General features: G+C 42.4%; 1 protein-coding gene across 1 annotated transcript in view; it reads right to left on the bottom strand.

Moving 5' to 3' along the window:
* The window catches only part of FREM1 (FRAS1 related extracellular matrix 1), a 116,724-nt gene extending 94,366 nt beyond the window's left edge, over positions 1-22,358 (bottom strand). Inside the window, exon 1 of the mRNA XM_080371888.1 lies at positions 1-22,358. This exon is cut by the window's left edge and continues 35,396 nt beyond it. The gene's annotated coding sequence lies outside the window, so the exon portion shown is untranslated.
* Positions 22,359-23,137: the final 779 nt, after the last annotated feature.

Below are 23,137 nucleotides of genomic sequence, written 5' to 3' on the forward strand. Positions count from 1 at the left end.
GAATTCAATAATTAAATCCCTCAGGCAGCAAAAAATGCTGTTTGCCAGCCTTACAGCTTATAAATGGCTGGCCAGGTGCCTTGTGAATAGTTTCATTACCTGAAAGATGCATCTCCATTACTAATGGATGAAGAGCAGCCAACTGAGTCATGAATAATAACTACAAAGCACAAGAGAAATTATAACCAGACTAGCAATAAGTTGCCTGCAGTTGTGCTTTACATTCCAACTACATAGCCAGATCAGATATCCAAGTGAGAGAGGAAACAGGATTGTGAAATCCCAGGAATGCCACAGCAAAGGAAAGGAGGCATATGAAATTTTGACAAGGAAAATTGGCAATCAGTTGCTACTCCAAATTTGCAGAGATTGCACAGCTAACAGATAAACTGAGGATGAGGATTATCCATTTAAAGAAATTTAAAAAAAAAAAAAGCACAGTAAACCAAACAAAGTGTATCAGTGCTTCTGAAAGACATCTAAAATAAGAACGTTACTTTAACATATATTCAAACCAACAGCACAGCTGATGAAAGGCAGTCACAGGTGAAAGCTCATGAGAGTATTAATCTCAATTAATTCTCTCAGGCAGTAACACATATTGTAGAAAAGGAGACTCAAATACCTGGAATATCACTAAGACAAACATGAAAATACTCAGTATATGCATCACAGTCTACGCTCAGGTAACAGATGTGGTGACACCAGAGCAACTGACCACTGTGCACCCCATCCACCCTGACTGGGTTTCTAATACTGCTGCTACCCCAGGCCTGTCCTTGATGCTGAAACACATTTGGTGCCACACTTGGGTTGTGCTGGTGCAAAACGATCACAGCACAGTAGTGAGATGAGCCCACCTAGTTTTAAATTTTCCATCTGCAAGCCAAAGGGGAATTAAGCCCAAGTCGAGGTCTCTACCAATTAGAGGCTATCAAGACCTTTTTCCAGCCAACTTTCATTTCTGAGGTCTCACTGGCTTCTACAGTTCCTCAGTCACTAAGAGCTTGCCCTTTAAATTGTACTGCTTAGCTCCCTGTGTGGTCTTCTGCAAGATGACTGATTAAAAAAACATGGCCAGAATTAACTGTTAAACAACATGCCTTTGTAAAGCATTTTTTGGTCCAGAAAGCTGTGGAACATACAGGGGGACAAAAAGCATAAGATTTTGCAATGTTTTCTGTAAGATTTACAGTGACAAAGACCACATCTTAAAATATTTTTTAACGAATTTGCACTTACATTGTGCTGGAACAAAACAACTTGCAGGCAGTGGAGAAGTTTTGCTAAGGGTTTTAGCTAAATATGTGGACTGGTGCTCTGCAGTAGGTACTCCATTCTCCTCACTGCAGCTGTGAGAGATTACAGCAGTGGCTGAGCTCTGACTGAAGCGGGAAAGCTGTGTTGTTTCTTGGGCATGAATCTGAAAGTTTGCAGAGCGTGTAAATACTACATCGGATGAAGAAGCTAAAAACCCAAGGGCAGCCTAGCTTTGCTAAGCTGGTTATGTTTGGTCTGGGCTCCTGAGCCATCTTTCTTTTCACTGTGACTGCCCTGTACTCTGCTGTGTGGTGCAGGCATGACTGGAAAGAAATCCTGTCAAGCTGGCTGGTTAGTCCTAACCAGCTCACCTCATTCCTTCTTGTACCTCAGTTTCTCCACCTGTGAAATGGGAAAACTAATGTTCGCTGCAACAAGCCATGAAAACTAGGACAGGACCTTGCTGTCAGCACAGGTTCTTGTAAAGCTCAGTGGTTATCTTTGTCACTAGTTTTGTATTTTCATTCAAAACTAATTGGAAAACATTTAGTGAAACTGAGGACATGGAAGAAAAGATACTAGATGACTCAGCAACTCATTCTTACTTCTTAAGCAAGTACGCTTGCTTACAAAGCTAAAGCAGTGCTTCACCACACAGCTTACAAATGATTGGCCAGGTGCCTTGCAAATGGTTTCTGCAAGTTGGTGAGACACAGCAACTGTTAAGGAGGTCACTTTTTAGAAACTGAGATCATAGCTCATTGCACATATGCTTTCATACGGCCCATTCTTGTCCCTATTGTCTTCCTTTTCAGTCTGAAATATTTGTTGGGGAAATAAAAAGGTGAAGTTCGACTCCTATGTCAAGCTTTGAACAGCTGTGTTACCACACCTCAGGACACCAAAGACAATGTTTCCAGGTTTTTATCACTCAGGATTGACAGCAGGTCTTTTTTCTATTGCACTAATATCAAGAATTTAAGACGCATTAAAAGTCAGGAAATAAGCTATTGCATATAAATTCGCATATTACAAAAATGAAGGAACATAATCTGGTTTTATAAATAAAAAGCCATTCATTACACACACATACCAAAGGAGAATGATTTAAAGAGGAATGCAATGATGTAGGTTGTTAGTAGTGAAAAGAAAAAGCCATATGCAAGCAGCAAAAAAATATATTTTGAAGAGGAGTCAGAATAATCAGTACCTTGTGGGACTGCAGCTCAAGGAATTAGACAAAGTTAAAATCACATGATGACCCAAAGAATACAGCAAAAGATTTACAAATGTCTGGAGATGGGGAGTGCTGCTCAGACATTCCAGACAAAATGCTCCACAAAATGCTTGCAGACAGTTTTTTATGAGCTCTGCAAAGAGGATATTTGAGCTTTTTTCTGTTCCTGAGACTAGGATCCTCTTACAGAACAGACACATCACTTCTGTTATCAAATATTTTACAGTCCCCAAAAGCTGAATACAGAATATTCAGGGGGGAAGGATTAGAAGAGGGCCAAACAAAATCTGGAAAAACACGTAGCAATTCAGTAGTTAAAGCAGTGAAAGACAGTGGGGGTTCTCTTAATGTTTTTTACCACATTCCATTTTATTCATTAACTAAGGCAACGGTATCTGATGGTATTCATCAATGAGCTTTTGGAGAATGAAGGGATAACTAAAAATTAAAGCAGGGAGGTGTTCCATGCATAAGATTGGCATTATTAAGCATGCAGGCAGAATTGCACAACAAAAATGTACAAAAAAGGCACTCAGGCAAGCCTGTAGGCTCTGCTTATAAGCTGATGGCATTGAAAGAAAGCAAATAGCACTGCTGGAGAGCCTTAAAATTGAGGGAGATGGTTAAATTCAACGCAGCAAAAAACCGATGAAGATGAGAGATAAAAAGTAAAGCAATGTAGTTTGGGTGAGAGGGGATAAGAAGGCAACATTTGCAGATGCCAGCAGATGGCCAAAGACAAAGCTAGAGTGATCATGATGGTGGTGAAGGAGCCAGGAACGATGTTTGAGGTCCAGTCAGTACTTTGATATGCTGTGGAGCAAAAAGGAATGCAAAGGACAAAAAAGAAGGTGAAGTCAGCAACTCTCCCTAGTCTAGCAAGACAAAAGATGGTAAATGTTACATTTCTGAGAGCAAAACTGGTCTGACAGAGTAACAACATATTTACATGTCTCACTTCACTGGCAAGCCCCAGGTATGCTGAGGAGCATCAGAAGGGGCACAACCGGCGGCTGCTCTTCCTACCTTTGAGCCACTGGCTGGTTTACATGGCCACCAGCTTAGGGGGAGCAAGACAGAGCTATGATTTGTACACACTAGTTCAATTTTAGGGTCAGAAATAAATACCGGAAGATCAAACAGAGCAGAAACTGGCTGCAAGGTAAGCTGTCAAAGGGAGCACTTGGATGGGACGTGGCGGCAGGTTTTCTGGAGTGTGATTCAGCAGTTTAAAGGGGACCTCTTGGCCAAGCAGTGTGAGCTTGCGCTTTCTGCCTCACTGGTGCGGAGAGTCAGAGATGTGATCAGAAGGGATAAAACACCCAGTTATTGTTACCACAAGGATGGATAATTTATGTGGAGGAAAGATGACAGAATCGAGAATAATTTCAGGAACCTGAGGAGGCATCTAAGTACATAAACAATCCAGGTCATTTTTGACAGATTCCCCTTCTCGTGCATTGAAGCAAGAAAGAAATTATTAGAAAAAAATATTAATTCTTGAGGTCCAACAGGGGAAAATGTGATGAGTTAAAGGGTGGGAGCCCAGAGTCCTAGAAGGATCTTATTAAGGAGGTCATTCTTATTGCTCTATTACCATAGAGCAAACTGGAAACTGTTCTATCCTTGGGCAATTACTTCACAGCACAAAGGCTTTTCTGCATTCCGTATTGGGCAACTTAAAAAGGAATTTTACCGTGAAAACAAGGAGCAGGTTAAGTTTCCCTGAAACAAATCAGTGGCTCTGAATAATGCAGTCGTTCACTCTGATTTGAGTTATGAAAGTATAGACAGTAGATCTCTAGATGTGGGTATGGTTGACCTAACTCAAGAAAATATCTCTTCAGCTCATGTAAAATGTTTCAACGAGTAACACCACAGATGGATTACATTTATCCCCATCTATAGACAATCATGAGTAGGAAGGTGAGCTCTGACTTGCCCAAGTTCAAACAGTGCATATAGAAAGGTGGAAGACTTCTGTCTCTAATCATCTGTTTTCTGACCTCCAGCTTCTTTTATATCTAGAATTCCAGTCCCTAGATTCCCTGCACTTTACTGAACACTAATCTTTGCACCTGTAAAGCAGCAAGATGGAAAAAATCAGCAGGCAAGACCTATGGGTTGGATGGATATTATCTAAAAATATCAGCACACCGCTTTTGATCCCTCAAAAAAAGCTTCTGTGGCTCTTGCCAGAAGCTGGTTTTCACTGTAGAAACGAGACTGTATGTTCTAGCATCCTCTCTGCCTCACTTCCTGAGGACAGATGTAAAACTATGCAGATTACCCAGGGAAAGAGCTACCACAGCTGCTGTTCTACTGATGCACCAGAACTAAGAAAAATAATCCAAAAATAGTAAAGATGGACTGAATACACTGTAACTCTATGAGGAGACAGAGAAGGTGCAGTTACGAAAACAGTTGTCATGGGAATGCCTTAGTGATGGAGTAAGACAAACTGGGATGTGTACCTTCTCGTTTTAACCTTTCCTGCATTTCAGGCAAATCAGAACAAAGCTCTTTTTCTGCCTTTTCCCTTGTTTTCACGCAGGATTTGCTGTTCCTGCCATGCTTGCATGTACTGACTGGTGGAACTAATGAGCTAAACACCACAAGAAATTATTGACAGTTTGCCTTCATCTCATAGACAGGCATTCACTGGCAGTAAAATTCCCTCCATGTCACTGGGATTTCAGAGACTTTCAGGACAAAACTTTATGCAACCTCCATTGCATTTTTCACAGCGTGTGTGAGAGGTGCCTTCTCATGGCCACTACAAACTCAAAATTTGTCCACAGTTTTCACGTGTATTCCTTGAATGCAGCTCCTGGAAAATTCATTATTCTACACAGGAAAACAACAAAATGTCTCAGCTTCAGCCAAGTTTCAATCTCAGCTGTGTTGTGCAGAAGAACTGCAGGGACCTGACCCATCTACCTAGCAGGGCAGGCTGCTTTTGAGAAAAGAAGTCTTAGCAAAAGTGACCTTAGCAAGCTGAGTTTTCTAAGTCCGCAGGAGAAACTAATGTTTTGCCTTCTGTTTAATTCTTTTCCATTTCATTCCCCTCATGCAACACACCAGGAAGAAGGTGAGAGGATAGCTGGCCTACTAGACTATCCAGTGCCTCCAAAACAATGCTTTTAAAAAGCCAACAATCAAGTGTTCTTGACAGAAAACTAGCAATGTGAAATGCACTCTCCTTGGCACCTTCATTATTTCTATTGGTAGCTTGACTCTGTTCTTACTTGATCTAGTTCACTGCTGTTGTGACATATTAATTGCTCCAAAATCACAGTTGATATTTGTTTTTTACATTGCTGCAATTAACAATGAATAATCCTTATATGATAACTGCTACATTTCCCTCTGCCAGGACTGTATATCAGCTCACAGGTAATGTCCCCCCACAGCAGAGCATCCAGTACTGCAGGCCATCCCAAGAAAAGGCATTAGCTGAAAGTGGGGGCTAGAGGCCAGGGGGATTTTGCACATACTATCAAAAGAGATTCTTGTCAACCCTGCTGAACTGTTGTATCATGCAAAGATCCCAGTCAACAGGGAATTTGTGTGGCCACTCTGGCAGCAAAGTAGGGTCTTGCTCCAGTTCTTTCAATTCACACAGATCACTAACCCCTGGGAGGAATTGCAAATCCTGGACATTTTTGAACAATTTGACACCCAACTGGCTGGATAAGTTAAAGAATTTGTCTAAACAATTAGAGAAAATGACAGTTAAAAGAAAAGACAAAGCCTGATTTTGTACTGTATCTGTTTAAGGTCCTTTTTCCTTCTGCAGAGCTATACTGATAAAACCATGTAGCAGACACAAGCATGAGGCCAAGTAGATACTGAAAGGAGGGAAGAAGTGTTACAGGTTTTACAAACACTTTCCCTTTTTGTGCCAAAACACAAATTTGTGAACAATTTTATTCTTCCTAATTCCGCTGAAAAGGTCATCACGTGAAACAGCTTTTGTTTCTAACATTTCCAAGTATGTAGGCCAGAAAAGGTGGTTGTAGTAAGACTGTAGAGTTACAGGTGATGAAAATCACAAATGACAGTTTGATATGCAACTTCAGGAAAAGCATGCAGCAGGGTGGGTTTTGGTGGACTTTGCATTCTCCACACAGAGGCTAAGCCACACGTGCCAAACCCAACCTGACCAGCCGTTCTGAAAAAACACGTGTGTGCCAAAATCCAGAAAGATCACACAGCCTCCAGTGTGGATTAGAGTATTTTACAACTGTGTGTGATTACATACTGCAAACCACATGGCCACAGAGAGGTAGAGAATGTCTCCACTGCATTGCTACTTGCAGTTTTTGTCTTCAGTCCCTGTGGAGCCCAGGCTAAGCTTTTCCTTTCTCCAGCAGGGAGCCCATCAGGTTGCACAGGACATGAGTAAACACCCATCTGTTTCTCTCGAACTTTCTTGCATTGGGTAAACAAGCTGGCTTAGACAGGGCGGGATGCAAAGAAAGGAGAACCTGGCCTCTGAGGGCAGTGCAGATTGCTTCAATTTGTTCCACCGACAGGCACAGGCTGCGGAGGTGGCAGAACCAGGCTATTGATGTGATCTGTAAAGGTCAACCCAACGCATGCACAACAGGGGATGGGAGGCCCAGATGAGTCAGCCCCTTGTGAGGTACTGGTTGTTCTGGCCAGCAGAGTAGATCATGGTCTTTCTTCTTTTCCTTTTCATTGGTACCATATATCCCCATGGAAGGTCCCTCAGTGGGACTTTGCAGTTTTCTTATTTACTCATGTTGGTTTTTGAAAAGTTTTTGTTGTATAGTTAAAATGAAACAGGAGGGGAAAGTGATTCTTTTTTTCCTGAGATGTTTTTGGTACCTTGTTGATGCATTAGGAATATTTAGAAGCCTTTTTTCTGAAGCAGCACTCATCAATCAGCTACTTCTTAAAAGCACAGGGTACATGTACTGCTGGGGATCACAGGTGCCCAGCCTGTGTAACCACACAAGGACAACAGAGTTGGACTCAGACCAGCCGTTTGCCTGTTTTGGGGTAACAGATGGAGAAAAATTCATCTTTCTATAGCAAAGGCAAGAAGAAGCTACAACACTTTTAACAAAAGTCATCTTCCAAGAGGATTTTTCCTTTCTCTCCCCTTTTCTAGACTTTTAAGGTTGCTCAAGCAGCTTTAACATGAGAAGAGGCAGACCTAAATGCTTGCAGCCTGCTACTCCCTCACAGCAGGGGATCTGAGACTCAGCACTGGTGCAGCCTGGGTGGGCTGGTGCTAAGGCTGCAGACCCTGCACTGTGAGCCTCCCCAGAAACAAGGACATGCACAGCCCAGTGTAGGCACACAGGGTGATGGTGGCTGAGCTTGAGTAGCCCTCTGTGCTGCTGGTCAGCATGGTCCTTGGCTCAGCAGTCTCAGAGGGACCCTGGGGCAGGCCTTGGGTTGTGCTAGCAAGGAGTAGAAAGGGAAAGAAACCAAGAACTTTTGTTTGGATATCAATGGCCAGCTATGTCTATTACAGCTAAACCCTGAGGAAAATATTTTAAGCTCTGTTCAGTCTCTCTGCCTCCCACCATCCCCATCATTTCCTTCCACACTATAAATCATACTCTATTTCCCAAGACACTCACCACAAAGGGACATGGTTCTCTTCAGCATGAGCTCCACAATGGACATGTCTCCTTACCAGCCTCTTTCCCTGCACTCGGCTCAGCACAGGCACTTCAATCTGCTTCCACCTTTCCCTGAATTTCATCCCCAACGTTTTTGCAACAAGCTTTGATGTCCGTTTCCTCATGCTTTTAAGGATCTGCTTCATCTTGCCTGACAACCTGACTGAGAGATAGCTCCCCTTCTTTCTTCTTCCACAGTTGACTGCAAGGGATCACCCTGAAATGACAGTCTCTCTGCAGATGCTTACAGACATGACAAACCATGATATCCAGGCACCATCTTTGCTCTCCACTTTCCCCCTAGCTGGTGAATTACAAAATTAAAGCTTTTTCTTTCTTCTTAAAAGGACATTCAGAGGCAGACCTTGAGGACCGCTATTTCAAAACCTTTCTCCATTGCTGTGCTTTGAGTCCCTCTTATTGATAAGAACAGGCACATTTTCCTCCCAATGCTACACCAGACTTGTCTCCCCACATACAATAATGTTTTTCCTTACTGAAATGAGTCTTCATATCCCATTTAGCCCCAAAGGGGCTAAGATAAAAATGCCTATGCCTACTCAGGAAGGCTACAATCTCCTAATGTTTTGCTTTGCTTTGTTAGGAGCCAGTTTTCCCCCAGGAAAGATAGCTGCCATATCACCAACTGCAGACATAGATGAAAATATGAGGAGGTGTGTGCACGCAGAGAGCACATGGAAAAAAAGAGGAGGAAACAACAGGGCCAGACTGTGGAGAGGAAATCTCACTTTAAACCTTTTGGGATAACAAGATTAAGAGTAACACAAGTTCAGACAGGTTCAACAGATTATATGAGGAGTATGCAGAGCAAGAGTAGAGGGATAGCAGAAATGAGGAGAATGAAAACAGGGTATTGTATTGGGAAAATGATCACACAAGGTGATTATGTTAGCAGATTTGCTGAGGCTGCAGGTGGGAGGATGAAAAATACATGGAGGGTAGGAGTTACAAAGGAGAGTAAAGACCTGATCCAAGGATGAGGCAAGGATTAACAGAGCACTCCCACAGAAAGCCAATATGCTTTCCTCAGTTGCTATGAACACCACAGGATTGGGCCCTCCAGCTCAAAAAGCAGATGTCAGATTTTGAAACAACTTTTATTATTATTTCAGGATCTCATGGTTGGCAGTGCAAATACACAGAGGCACAGAGGAAAGAAGCAACCTGCCCCTTTACGCACAGCTTGTCATCATGACCACTCAGAAGAGCACATTCCAGGTCAGGCTGCAGTACCTCACCAGTCCAGCTGGTTTCGGCCTTCCCCCCCAGCACACTTCATCCTTGCTAATGAGCAAGAAATCTCTCCTTCACAGACCCAGAAACATTCCCACAGAGGACTTGCTGTGGAATAGAGGGACTTTGTTTCTGTCTAAATTCAGTGTTGTTAAAAGTAAGCCTAACAGCTGCAACAACAGTTTCAACTGAACTGTCCTCCCAACTACTGAAGCTCTCAACTCCTTTTCAAATCTTATCTTAAAATCTCTCTGTTGCTACTTATGTTTATTTCTCCAGTTTTCTTCACTCTCCCTGATGTGAGAAACATTACAGAGCAAGCAACTACACAAAATAATATGCAAATTACGTGCACAATTTACAGTTATCACACTGTAAATGTGATAACAAATACTTCTAAAGAGTCTGACAAGAGCCAGGCCAACCTAACACAGCCTTTTTATGTTTAAAATTCTTTACTTAATGCCTTTGTGCATCAGCCATCCATTTGATTTACTTCTAAATGCCTCCTGAGATACCAGTTCCTCTGTAAAGCCCACCGATACTTAGTAGAAATGCAAATGGTCCATGAAAAGAAAACCCTGCTGGGATCCCAAAGCAGTTCCTGCTCACTGTACCACTCAGCTACCTACTCTGTATCAGTACTTGAAAACAGATTATATGGTTACTGAAACACGAGAGTCATTTTAGTTATGTGTTGGAGGGACCTCTTAAGTTCCTTGAAGGTCACCCTTCCTTCTGTGATATGAAGGATGTCAAGTGCTCTCCCCACAGTTAGGAGTGATACTGAGCAGTAGGACCAGAGGGTATTTATTATACAGAAAGAAACGGCGGTGCTTTTCCTTATTTTAACTAATGATTTTTCTATGGTATCAACATGTAAGGCCTGTGTTGCATGGATAGAGTTTATATGAGGTGTTTCCTTTTTAAAATAGCAAAAAAAAGGGGCATTTTCCCATTGTTTACTCAACAATCTCAGAGCACTACACAGGGAAACACTCCATTGCAGCAGCTATAGGCTTTTCATAGATCAGCTCAGAAAAGAAAATGATTGAATTAGGAGCGATAAAGGCTCTTTTTTTGCAAGTGAAGGAAAGCAAATATTATTTGGATGAGGTCCAAGCAAAGCTTTCCCAGCACACACTCTTTCATTTGAGGTAGGCAAAGAAAAACCAGCCAGCTACCGCTTGTGGAGTTTGCCACCTACTGAGGAAGGCACAGCACAGCAATGCCAGAAAAAGGTGGGGGTGGGGGGTGGGAGGGGGGGAGAGGGGTAAAAACCTGTGCTGAAGCTGTTATATATGATACAGCCATACTTACTCTTGGAGCATATGGCCATAAAGGCTTCTGGACACCTCTGGACAGCTGACAATGTATCGATTAAACAACAGAAATACCTCTACTCCTCCTTTATACGACAAGCCTTAGAGACAGCGTTTTTGTGTCAGATTTTGTCTTACAGACCTAAAAATGACTGCAAAAAAAGACTCCCAGCTACTGCAGGGAACATATAATTTCCTAGACATCCAAGGTGTTGAAATATCCCAAGTCACAATTTGCTAGGTGATGAAAAGTCACTCTGTCACCATTTCTAAAATTATATTGGTAAATTTTATTCACCTCCTATAGGGCCTGTAAGAAGTACTATTAAGAAACCAAGAGTATCTTTACAAGAAAAGGCATATGAGAAATACTACCTGTTAAAGTTTAGAAATGTCTGTTACAATATAGAAAACCTCTCAGTATGTTTTTGTGTGAAATGCATGGCATATATATAGCCCCAGAGCAAAGCATAGTGTCCTTACACAGGTCATGGAGAGAGACATCACTGACCTTGAGAGTTTTACTCTCATTTCAAATTCACATAGGTAAAATATGTATAAAACTGAAAATGCTAGTGAAACCAATGAAGCCACAAACAAACAAACAAACAAACAAAAAATAAATCAGAATGTAAAAGCTTCAGAAGACTTAGAGCCCAGCCTGGTGTTCCTTTACATCTGGTCATCTGGCTATAAATAAAAACTCATCAAAATAATGCTCCCCATCTGCAGATGAGTCTGCTGCCCAGCACAACAGAGAGTAACAGCTCCACAGTGGAGCTCATCTCCCTCCCTTTGGAGCAGAAATCATCAGCCTTCGCTGCTCCCAGGTGGGCTCCCATTTCAATTTGGAAAGCCTAAGGACCATCAGAGCTACCAGGGACATTTTGTACCAAAAGCAATCGCACTACATCTGTAGCAAATGAGTACCTCTGCCCAAGCATATGGCAGTGACCCTGTGGCCATCTGAGGGGAGGGATGCTCAGACTCGAGAGTCAGCAAAAAACCTCTCCGTGTTACTGCCTGTGCTGCAACTACAGAGCAAGCACTAACAGGGGTGAAGTCATGTAGTCTCCATGCGGCTAGAAATTCATAATTCTAAGGCTGACATTTTTATGTCAAATTTATGCCCAAGTGGAATATTAATTCATTTGTTTTAAATAGATTTTTAAACAGTACATATACATACACACATATATATTGCACACATAATTTATATGTATGTGTGTATCTGCATGAATGTACGTATATCCACCACAGCAACTGATACCGTATAAGTACATGTTAATACAGAGAAGTACATGAAATACATGTAAAACAATGATGCTGAGCCAATGACCCAAATTCTGGTGACTGTGTCATGCCATTCAAAAACATCACTTCTGACAGAGATGGTTCTTCAGACTATCACCCCCATGGGTATATATGTAGATATACTGCATTTCACACAGACAGAAAGTCTGGGTTTGACCAGCACAACCTAAAAACCAGGTATACTTCCTGGCAGTAAATCATGATTATTATTGCAAGGCGCTGAGAATGGCATACACTATCCAAATTACTGCATGCACAGTGTACTTTTAGCTCCGCCCAAAGGCATAATTCACTACACACTGAGCTGGTGTCCACTGCTGTGAACTGCTGTGTCAGCATGTTCAGAGCCCCACACTGGTGCTCATTGAGGCTGGGCAGAGCCTGCAGGGCCAGCAGTGCAAGTTGCCAGGCAGCTCTGACACATGCAAGGCGAGTGTGCTCTGCTTCCCAGAGCAGCACTGGAAAAGGGCAGTTGCTGCTTTTCCAATATATAGGTTGAGAGAGTGACGGGCTGAGTGACTGGCTTCCTTTTTCAGGAGATAACCTGAATCCCCTGCTGAGATACTCCTCATCAATCAAATTGTAATGCTACAGCAAAGCTAATATGCTCACTTTATGCTGTAAGAGAGCAGTGGTTTCTAGCAAACCTGTCCTGAGAAAATGTTATAATGTTGGCCCCTAATCTAATAGCAATGACTTTTAAAGTTATCATAGTCAAAGCAAGATAATGAAATAGAGTTGCACACTTTGCACTTCTTTGGCATTCTTCCTGGTGGGTTACATTAAGTTAGGGGAAAACATTTTGTTTCTTAAGTGCATTAACAAACTTCATTTACAATTGGAAGTAATTTGTCTCAGAATGCCCTATTAAATCAGCTGCATAGCCATCTAGTCCTGGTGCTTTTTTATCTAATATTTCTTGCAGGTCTTCTTTATTTCTTGCACATCACATGGTTCTGTTAACTCTCTTGGCTCTTGTGCAAGGTAGCAAGCACAGCAAAGCACTGGCAGTCAGAAGATGTAGCCTCTGGGTTCTGCTGTGCTGCCCTCCATAGTCACAGCATGCACAGCTATTGTCTCTGTTTCTTCCCTCCTTGTTGACATTGCTTTCTCATGTTGGCACCTACCTGGAAAACCCTGGTAGGAAAATGGCAGATTTTCGAAGTTGTGTGACGCTTTCTCTCCTGTGGGTGGAGTGGGACGTGAATGCACCAGGACCCTAAGCCCAGTCCCAGGATCAGGTTCAGTGTCTACATGTCCATCTCAGTTCTGCTCCAAAATGGGCACAGACCCCAAGTGTGAATTGCATGAGTTCTAAACAAGCAATGCACAAGAATGTCTGAGATGTTTGAAAACAATTGATCTCCATCTGTCTCCAATCATCCCCTCTGATGTAACTTCAAATACATCAGTACCCTTCACACCCTGTGTCCAAAGAAGTTTGTTTGGCAGCTCTGTGCTTTGGATGTGCCAGATACTGAGTCTACAGTGCTACATGTGACCTCCATGTCAAAATACACCTCGCAGGTAGCATTTTGGCTGTCCCCCCTGTCATGTCCTCATGTAGCTGCAGCCAACACCACCAACAAGGACATGACCATTTTACAGCTGTGGAACCATGAACCCACGACACCAGTTTTTAGAGATATTTTTTTTTTTATCTTGGTGTTACTGATAAGATTTTCATTATGCCTTTAGTCTCTAGGTCTTGCTTCCTGCATTTGAGACTGCCTTTCTCCTCTGTGAATAGCCTTTCTCTAGAACCTGCAGCTGTCTGCCCTCAGTCTTCCAAATGCTTCTCCAATGATCAGAACATTGTCCTCAATAGCATTGCACATAATTTCTCAACTTCAGCTAACCTTGTTAGGGCTACAGCCCTTTCTTTCATGTCCTGAGAAATACTCCCATGGCATCTTGTATTCCCAATTTAAATTACCTCCTGTAAAGAGATCTGCAATTTCAGACTCCTTTTTTGTTGTTTGTGTTGGTAAGGGTGAGGATAGCTCCTGGCAGCCATTGCTCTTCCTGGGGAGCAAAGGCTTTCCAGTCTGGAAAGTGCTGATCTGGTCATTTAGGTTGTTTACCTGGGATGAGATAAGGATAGCAGACAGAATAAACTTAGAAGAAGGGAAGAAAAAAAAACAAATGTGAGAGGTTGCAAATCATGTGATTGCTGTTGTTCCAGGGTCCCTTCCCAGGATCTTCTGCCTGGCCACTGCAGTTTGGAGCAGCACAATAAGCCTGCAGGTCTTGCCCCTGTCGTGGTCAGGGAGACTGGGTTATCTCCCCCAGTGCTGGTGTGGAGCCTGGGCAGCAGCCTCCCAGCCCTGGCAGGGGGTGTGCTGGGGTGTCCCACTGGCACCACCTCTCCCCAGCAGCCTGCAGCAGCACCATTGCTGGTGGCTTTTCTGGGAGCTTACTCAGATTCTGTGTGTCTGATGACAAAACTCTACTAAAGCCCCTCTGGATCAAAATTCTTTCTTCCTTTTAGAAAGATGTTCTTCATATGTTTTCTTCTCTCTGTCCAATAATGACATACCACTTCTATAAAACTTAAATTATTTAACTGCTTTTTGAATGTGCCTTCCCAGGCAAGGCCTAACCTTTTGTAAAGACATCCACACCTCCCTGGTAGGAGACAAATCAACTTCCTCACCCTTGATTTCTTTCTGGTGAGTGGTTGGAAGACAGCAGTTTCAAGACTCAGACGAAGCCTAATTACCAATGAGCTCAATTTCAACACAGTGCATCTGTCACTGGAAAAGTGCCATATCATCCACAAGTCCTACCAGGAATGCCCTCCCACATGTTAAAAATAGTATTTGCCGTGCAGTTATTTTAAGTGGGAAAAGCAGTAATTTTCTTTACATCATCTACCTGGTTTAATTTCCCTGTTCAATAAGTGTAGGGTGGCATCTATACCATATGTATGAAGAATGTCTGCAGCACATTAAGAGGTCTGGAAATTTATGGAAGAGGCTCAAGGCCGCATTTTTGCACACACACACTGAGCATGCTTATTAATTTCATGGCAGCAGTAAACATCCTGATCACAACCCTGTCCACATGCAAGTCTGGGGTAGGGAACAGTAGGAGGGAACGTTGTGTCCTTGCTGGTCCTGGCCACTCTTTGGGACTGGGACACCCCTGGGCTCCGCTGCTGGGTTTCCCTGCCCTGGACACATAGGTGGGGGATTGTGACCAGCTTATTCTCACTGGTGGTGGCCTGCTCCACATTCAACATAAAAGCAGGCTTTCTTTGCTGGCCACCTGGCTGGTTCTGACTATCTCTCACTCTGGAGCCGAGCAGGCTGACAATGTCATTTTTGCTACTCCTGTCTCAGCTTAAATGCTCTGAGCACAAAGAGACACAGTTAACGCAGTGCCTGCTGGCAGAGCACCTCACGTCCAGCTGGGTGCCAATGCTGCAGCTGAAGCCTGGAAAGAGTTCAAACCTGGTGTGCTCTGCTTAGAGGGAAGCCTCACCAGAGAAACCACTTGGGTGGTTCCTCCAGGTCCCCAGTGTGAGCTCCTTGGCCAGCAGACATGCTCATGAATGCCCATCTCTGAGAAGGTTCGCTTCGTGCCACCTGTGCGCAGCAACCTACCTGACAGACTAAGCCTGAGGTCTGGTGGGTCTGAGGTCTCCTGCAAGTGTGTTGTTGCCAAAACCAGGTCTGTGATAGAGAACATAGGGTTCTTGGATTTTTTTTCTTTAACAGGGACATGTTGCAGAGTTTGGTACCTTCTTTCTTTTCTCACCTGTCCCTGCTCATGCTCACAATGTATCCCTGCCAGTAACCAGAGCCACTTTTACACATGTCCACCCTGGAGGGAACATGAACCCACAGCAGGCAAAGCCAGGTGCCCAGGACATGGGCTGCTTTCCATGCTGTACACAGTACCCCTGGTGCTTCTGCCTTCAACATAGAGCACTCTTTCCCCTCACTGTGAGTTGCTGGACTGTACACCATCTGCTCCCTCCATTTACCTAGCAGAGGAGAAGGGTTGTGCAGAAACCAGCTGATTGAGGCTTGAGTCTCCCTCAAATTGCAAGAAGAGAGAGAAGATAACAGAGTCTTGCTGAGGGTGGGCAAAGGGTATAGAGGAGGGGAGCAGGAAATTATTACTGAGCAACACCACCACCCCTCCCAGCATCTCTCTTCTAGGTATGAACTCCCAGACCTACAGAAGGCATCAGTCCAAAAAGGAGGGCAAAATCTACTAATGATGAAAGACCTCTTGTCTCCTACAGAGGCTGGACAAGGTGCCTACAGAATATGGTTGAGGAAACAAAACTTTCTTCTGTAACTATTATTTTCCTGCCAGACACTTCACTCCCCTGTGCTTTCTGCTCAGATGGAATTGCATAGTGATCAAACCCCTAACTCCAAGCCTCAAAAGAAATTATTTTGTGGCACATGTTCAGGATCAGCTGTCACTAAAGCATCTTCACTCTGTAACAAATAAGCAGCAGCGAACACTCTTTCCCACTGTTGCCTAAACTCCCAGATTAACTATAAATTGAAAAAGTATGTGCACAAAGTTTAGGTCGAGCTGACCCACCCTCTCAAGTCATCAAAACTGATGAATGAAAGGACTTCTAATCAAGGCAGTTAACCTTGGGAAACAAAGAATAGATAACGGTAAGAACACCACTATCTAAATTATGCAGAAAGAAGCCTCCAAGTGATAGAGTCCTGGTGCAAGAGGAGACAAGCTGGTAAGGTGTTGCAACCCACAGGAAATTAGTTGAAAGCAGGAGAAAGGTTATTGTGGTAATGGGAGATGGCAGCTTCCAGCTCAAATAGCCCCCTCAACCCAGAAAAAGGGCAGACCCCGTCTTGAGAAGCATGTGAAGTTGGTAAAAAACTTCAGTAGCACTATCTGAGGATGCGCACTAATTTGCTTTAGAAGGAAGAAACTTGTAACCAGTCAGGTACATGAATGAAAATGAATGTGCAATGTACTGTCAATATGCAAGTACTCTACTGTATATAATGTGTACTGTCAAGTAACAACACCACTGCTGAGGGTTTATCCTACTTTGTTTAGAACTAAGCCCTTTCCTGAATCTATGAGAGGCGATTTCAGGGGTTTTGAAGGAACTGAAATGCATATATCTGAGACTGGAATTTGGCCTTTAAAGGCTCAGGCACAGTATTGTGATTGTTAGCAAACAGCTGTTTTCATATCTGCTCTTAAACAAACCATATGATGTAAATTAGAGAAAATATAAATATTAAAGAGCAAAGGAGATGTAGGGAAAAGAAACAAAAAATGAAACTCTGAAATCCTAAGACCTTGGCTGACAAACAGGTACCATCTTAAACCAGAAACTGAACACAGGCTAATGGAGCTGGAAATCTTGGTTGGAAAACTAAGAGCTAAAACTGAGGTGATGTAAAAAGCTGCACTGTAAGGCTTATGCAGTAGAAGACTGGACACGTGAGATCATCAACAAGAAATGCTTTTTATAGCAATGCTAGGTATTGTTACAGGCCTGAAATCATATGCAGAATATCTTAGGTGCTTAAAGGACAAATGCTTCCATAAGAGAATCCGTTACAGTTAAAGTCCATGCAAAAATGCATTTCAATAATTTTTTCCCTCTAGGTTCTGTAATCATGTTCTCCTCATCTAACACTTTCTAACCACACTGCAATTTAGTAAAATGTAACTTGTGCAAGCTAGTAACGACATGAGCTGAAAGGAAGTAATATAGCTTAAAATGGCTGAATTTCCAGAACATCAGCAACAAAAAAAATCTCATGCTGCAACAGAACAACCCATTCCCTTTGAAACACAGCAAGTAGTTCAATGCCCTTCCATCTGGCTTTCTTCAAAAGCTTATCCTTTGACAAATCATCCACTTTACTGAGTTAAGAGATTGAACAGATCTTTCAAAAAGCCTGGAGTATAAACAAATTTGAGCTCAGATAATCAGTTTCTTGTTTGATTGTCAGCTAGTTTTGTAGCATAAAATGTTTTCCTGATTGTTCTCCAACATCCAGAATTTCAGGCGGTATTTCAGAGTCGCTGTGGTTTCATATGTCTTAAATAGAATTGTCCCAAGGGGCCTTCTGAACTTCTTTCTGAGAAGGCAACTTCATCCAGGCTCCGCAGCAGAAATGTGCACAGCCCTTTCATGGTTCACAGGAACATTATACAAAGGGAAGACTGATGAGGAAATAGTTGAAACCATTTGAAAATACTTCAGATCCTTGAACCACTAGCTTTTTATGCTTTAAAAATTTCAGCCTTTTCTGGATGAAACTGCCTCTGATGTCACCAGTTGCTGCTAGCTCCCCTGGAAGCCCAGTTCTCCAGAAAGATTTGAGAGATGTCGGGGGCGGGGTGTGTGTGTGTGTGTGTTTTTAAAAACAATACTGTCGCAGCTAAACTGATCTGAACAAGCTTTTACTCATGATATATTGTTGTCTAGTACCTGAGGTACATGGTGGTAGCCAACACGAGGTCCCTCAAACATGTCAGCATGGCCCAGGGGTGTAGGGGCAGAAAAAACTGCCCCAAGCAACCCTGCTAAATGGCACAGCAGCACGGTGTGATTCCAGGTGGTCCCACCCCGGCACTGGAAACTCCTGGTTTGTTTTTTTTTCCCTTTTTCACGAGATGGCACAAGATATTTCTAAAGCTTCTTCAGTAATGTTAATCACCTAGTGTTTTACAGTGATCCAGTAGTACTGGACTTAGGAGATGAATTAGTGCAACCAGATAGTCAGGTCACACCAAGCACACTGGAATCTGTATGGATGCACTGGGTGGATAATGGTGGATTATCTGGTATTTAAAGCAGGAGTTACAATGCAAAGTCTTTCTTGCGAGATCTAGTGGGGCTGCTGCCCCAGGCTGTCACCATGCGATTTGGCCAGCAGCTGCCAATATTTGGGTAGAACAGGACAGTTTAAGTGTCACTTGGGTGTTCACTCAGAAACAGCTGGAAGACAGAGCCTACAGCTACATTTATCTAAGTAACTTACTTTCTGATAAACGATTTTTAAAATTATAACAATTAACAGTACAATGGATTCATCAGCAGGAAACTCCTGCATATGCCTACTACAGGGACATACCAGCTGAGTCCTTGCACTGTTGCAGTCAGCCCATGACAATTTTACCTTGCCTAGCTGTATCGCAGCAGCAAACTGGACTAACAAAAGCTAATACTAACCCTATTAACTTCTCACTCAAAAGTGTATTGAAACATCACCTTTTTCTTTCTTTTTTTGTATTGGTGAAAATTCGTTGAACATACCTCTTCCCAAAAACACAGAAAGATACATTACTTGACCTGTCCCTACCTAAAATGCTATTCAAGTACTCCATTCCTCCAGGATGCCTTAACTGCATGCTTATGGCAATGACTTACTTAGGCTCAGTAATGCAAGTTACCAAATGCAGAAGAGCATGTGCTGGGGGAATAAGGTGATAGAATATGATGCTGGAAAGATGCTTGATTTACGGATGAACATACTTCACTCTTCAGGTGGTAGATAGGTCTTTTCAACAGCCTCTTGGCATTGCCTCTGGCACAGCGTACTGGACTCAAAATAGAATAGTCCAATCCTACCAGCTCCCTTAATAAAATCATCAGCTCCTTCAATGGTGCCACAGTAACACCTGCCAGCTAAAACTTTGCCCCCAATCTGTTATTTCAGTTTATGATTGGTCTAAACAATGGGTTTCTGTTCCAAATGAAAACCAACTACTTCAGACTGAAGGGTTTGCTTGAAGGTCCTGATATCGGGTGATTGATGTGTTGATTGAATGCGTTGTTGGTGGTTTGGCTTTGAAACAGTTGGAGCAAACGAGTTGTTCAGGGCGAATTCATGTTCCAAGGGCTGTGCCTGTCCTGCTGAGCGCATCGTGAGGCACCGGCAAATCTTTCTGTTCAGGAACAGCAGCTCCCCAAGGGGAGCCCCTCCAGTGGGTGGATGGGCTGGCAGGGAGCTCACATGGGCAAGGAGCTCAGCAAAGCCAGGGGAAAGGTAACTCCGGCAGAGACAGATCGCAACCACCCACTCACTGACCACCGACTCGGGAAATGCCCCAGGCCCAAAAGAAGTTGAGACTGAGCATGTGAACTGACTGAGAAGTGAGAGGATTATTTGACAAATGGGAAATGGAGTAATGAAGGAGCTGGGTAACTGGTAACCAGCGAGGGGTGATGTCTTTGTATGCTTTTAAACTGCAAACAGTGTGGCGGTTTGACAGGCGGAGACCCGGGCATTTGTGGGTTGGCACCCAGCTCCCCGCTTCGTGCAAACCAGAATAAGGATGTAAGGAATGTCACACCTCAGTGTGCGACCTGGTGCTGCACACCAGGTAATGAACCCACCCACGGGGAAATAGTCCCACTGTCCCCCCCAGGAAATAATCCTCTATTAATATAATGTACTTATTCAGGTATTGTGACTGAAAGTTGAGAAGCCCAAGTGTTGAAAACCATGGATGTAAACAGATACTTCATGAAAGTCTAATGGATTTGATTCTTGCTAATAATTTTCACCTATTGGCAGAGCTACCAGATCCATGCTACAACCGGTCTTGTAATTTAAGAACTTTCAGATGAAAGAGCTAAACTTCTTATAAAAATACTACAAGCTACAATTAAAACTTGGAACAGGATGAGATGAATCTGCCTGCCACACGTTCTTCACAAAAGACTTCAAATTCACAAGGCAGGCAGTATGTTACTGCAACACATTCAGCTCTCCTCTTGCCAGGATTACTGGCCAATAGTACGGTTCACTCTGGGGACACCTCTCCGGGGATTTTTTTTTTACAAATTAATTTCATTTTAAAATACTTCTCAGGAAAGGGCAGGGATTATGGTCCAAAGAGAATTGCATAGAAATTATTTTAATAATAAGATTTTTCGTGTTGCCTATCAAGTGGCTATTATTTCAAATAGCATTTTTACTCTGCTTCTTGTCAGTGTTTTCTTTACAGTTTTGTTTGAAGAGATCTTGCAATACAAAACTTTCACATAGCCATTGCACTAGTACATCTCATTTTTATAGTAATTGTTGTTACAAAATTTGATCCATTGAATCAATCAAACTCTCTTCCTTGAAAGAGGTATGTACTTTACTATGTAGCTAATTATTTAGTGGAGTAGAAAATGTATTTCAGAAGTTAAAATTCCGTTTCATCATTCCATACTACAAACTGAGTAAAGATACATGAGCTTTTATTAAATCAATAGGAATGAAAACTGAGTTTTCCCAGTTCTGAAGTTGTGCAACATCCCCGCTCATTCTAGGGTCCCTAGTGCAAAGTTACCACTGGGCTGGGTTTTTTTGAGGGGGAGGGGGGAGTGTTTGGTTTTAACGTACACCTACAACAGGTAACATATACGGTACCTTTTCACCCATCATAACAAAGACCAGATTACTGAATGAACAGACAGAACTGGAATGGATGACCCCCAACCTGCTACTGCCCCAGCACACAGTTTATAGTCAAAATAGATTATCAGGCAAGGTAGAAAGAAAAATTTGTAGTCTGCCTTCCTCTCCAGCCCCACCTAAAGAAACTAAGCAGGTTGCCCCATGGACATACTCATCCCTCCCAGGTGTTACCTTAGCACAGCAGCACAAGACTTTGGGGCAATTTGATTGCTGAAGAATGCAGTTAGCTTTGTGTAGTAGTTGCACATGTAATATAACCATAATGCCACTTATATTTGTAGGATTCTTAGAAGTGCTTAGAGATGTTGTGTGTCATGTCATCCATCCGTCTGTCATTGCCCTGTGCCTGCCCCTCCCCCCGCCCCCAGTTTCAATAATGGTTTAAAAGCAAATAACCTAGTTTGAAAATCACCCAGGTCACAGTGTGTTAGCATTACAAAGTCTCATGAAGTCAGCTGGTAAAGTATAAGCATCTTTAAGAGTTCAAGGTCTTTGTCAATGGCTTATGGAAGGTATTCTGGTCTCCCAAAACTTCTACCTACCTTCCTAAGTCAGGAAGCAACAAGGGAGGAAAACCTCCTTCTTAGCCTGTAAAATGGGCAGTCTCTTTTGATAATTGTACTGGCAAACCATCCCAAATGGCACACATTTTTGGATAGAAACAATTTATTACATAATGAAAAATGTAATTGCTGTAGCCATATTAGCTTTTCTGTGGCAAAAAGTGCCACAATATACAGAAGAAAAGCTTCAAAATTAAGTGTAAAGGTCCACAAACATTACAAATTCCACAGGACATTCAACAGCAAGAGCTTGTAAGACCATTGACAGAAAATTAACTAAAACAGCTCTTTAAAAATTTGGAAAATACTATTTTACTAGCATTCTGAAAAAAAGCTGTACCTCTCTACTATTAACTCTTTTCTAGCTTTTTCTACTAGGATGATAGGCTCCATCCCCTACATCCTCTACTGGAATTGTTGCTGTTATTAGTTCACCAAGTGATTTATTCAAACATCAGGCAACATTTGTTTATTTTCTTCTGATAAAACTATTAAAATCTTAGTTTGAAGAAAAACATCCATAGCATATTCTGCAAGTTGCTTCATATTCACTAGATGCTAAAACATATGGATTGTCACTGGTCTCCAGCGTGTACCACATCTTAAGCAGCATCCTGTTTAACTGTTCATCTTCTATAGGGACTGTGAAATCCCCACAACACATTCCACTTTCAGCCTTGTTTTCTTTCAACTCACAAGAATCTGATTTAAAGCAGCTACCTCTTCAAAGATTCATTCTGTAACCAATAGACACAATGATTATGTTATATATGTATTATTGACTAGAATAAGTTAATTACATGCTTCCACAGAATATGGACAGTCTAATAAAATTAATGTAAAATACAGGAGGAGCACTTTCCATTTGGACTGCGAAAAGAAATTGATCTTGAACTTTATTTGTACTATACACAAAACAAGTTTAAACTTTTCTTTCACTTAGTCTTCTATCCAAGTGTAAAAAACACTGAACAGCGGGTGAAAACATCCAACATTTCCCATCACTGTTGACAATGAGAAAGTTTTGAATGTTCCTTTGTAAAAACTAATGCAAACTGATTTGAAGCAATTGTATTAATGCAACTACAGAGTT

The sequence above is a fragment of the Falco punctatus genome (genome assembly GCF_963210335.1).
Source record: "Falco punctatus genome assembly, chromosome: Z".
Lineage (NCBI taxonomy): Eukaryota > Metazoa > Chordata > Aves > Falconiformes > Falconidae > Falco > Falco punctatus.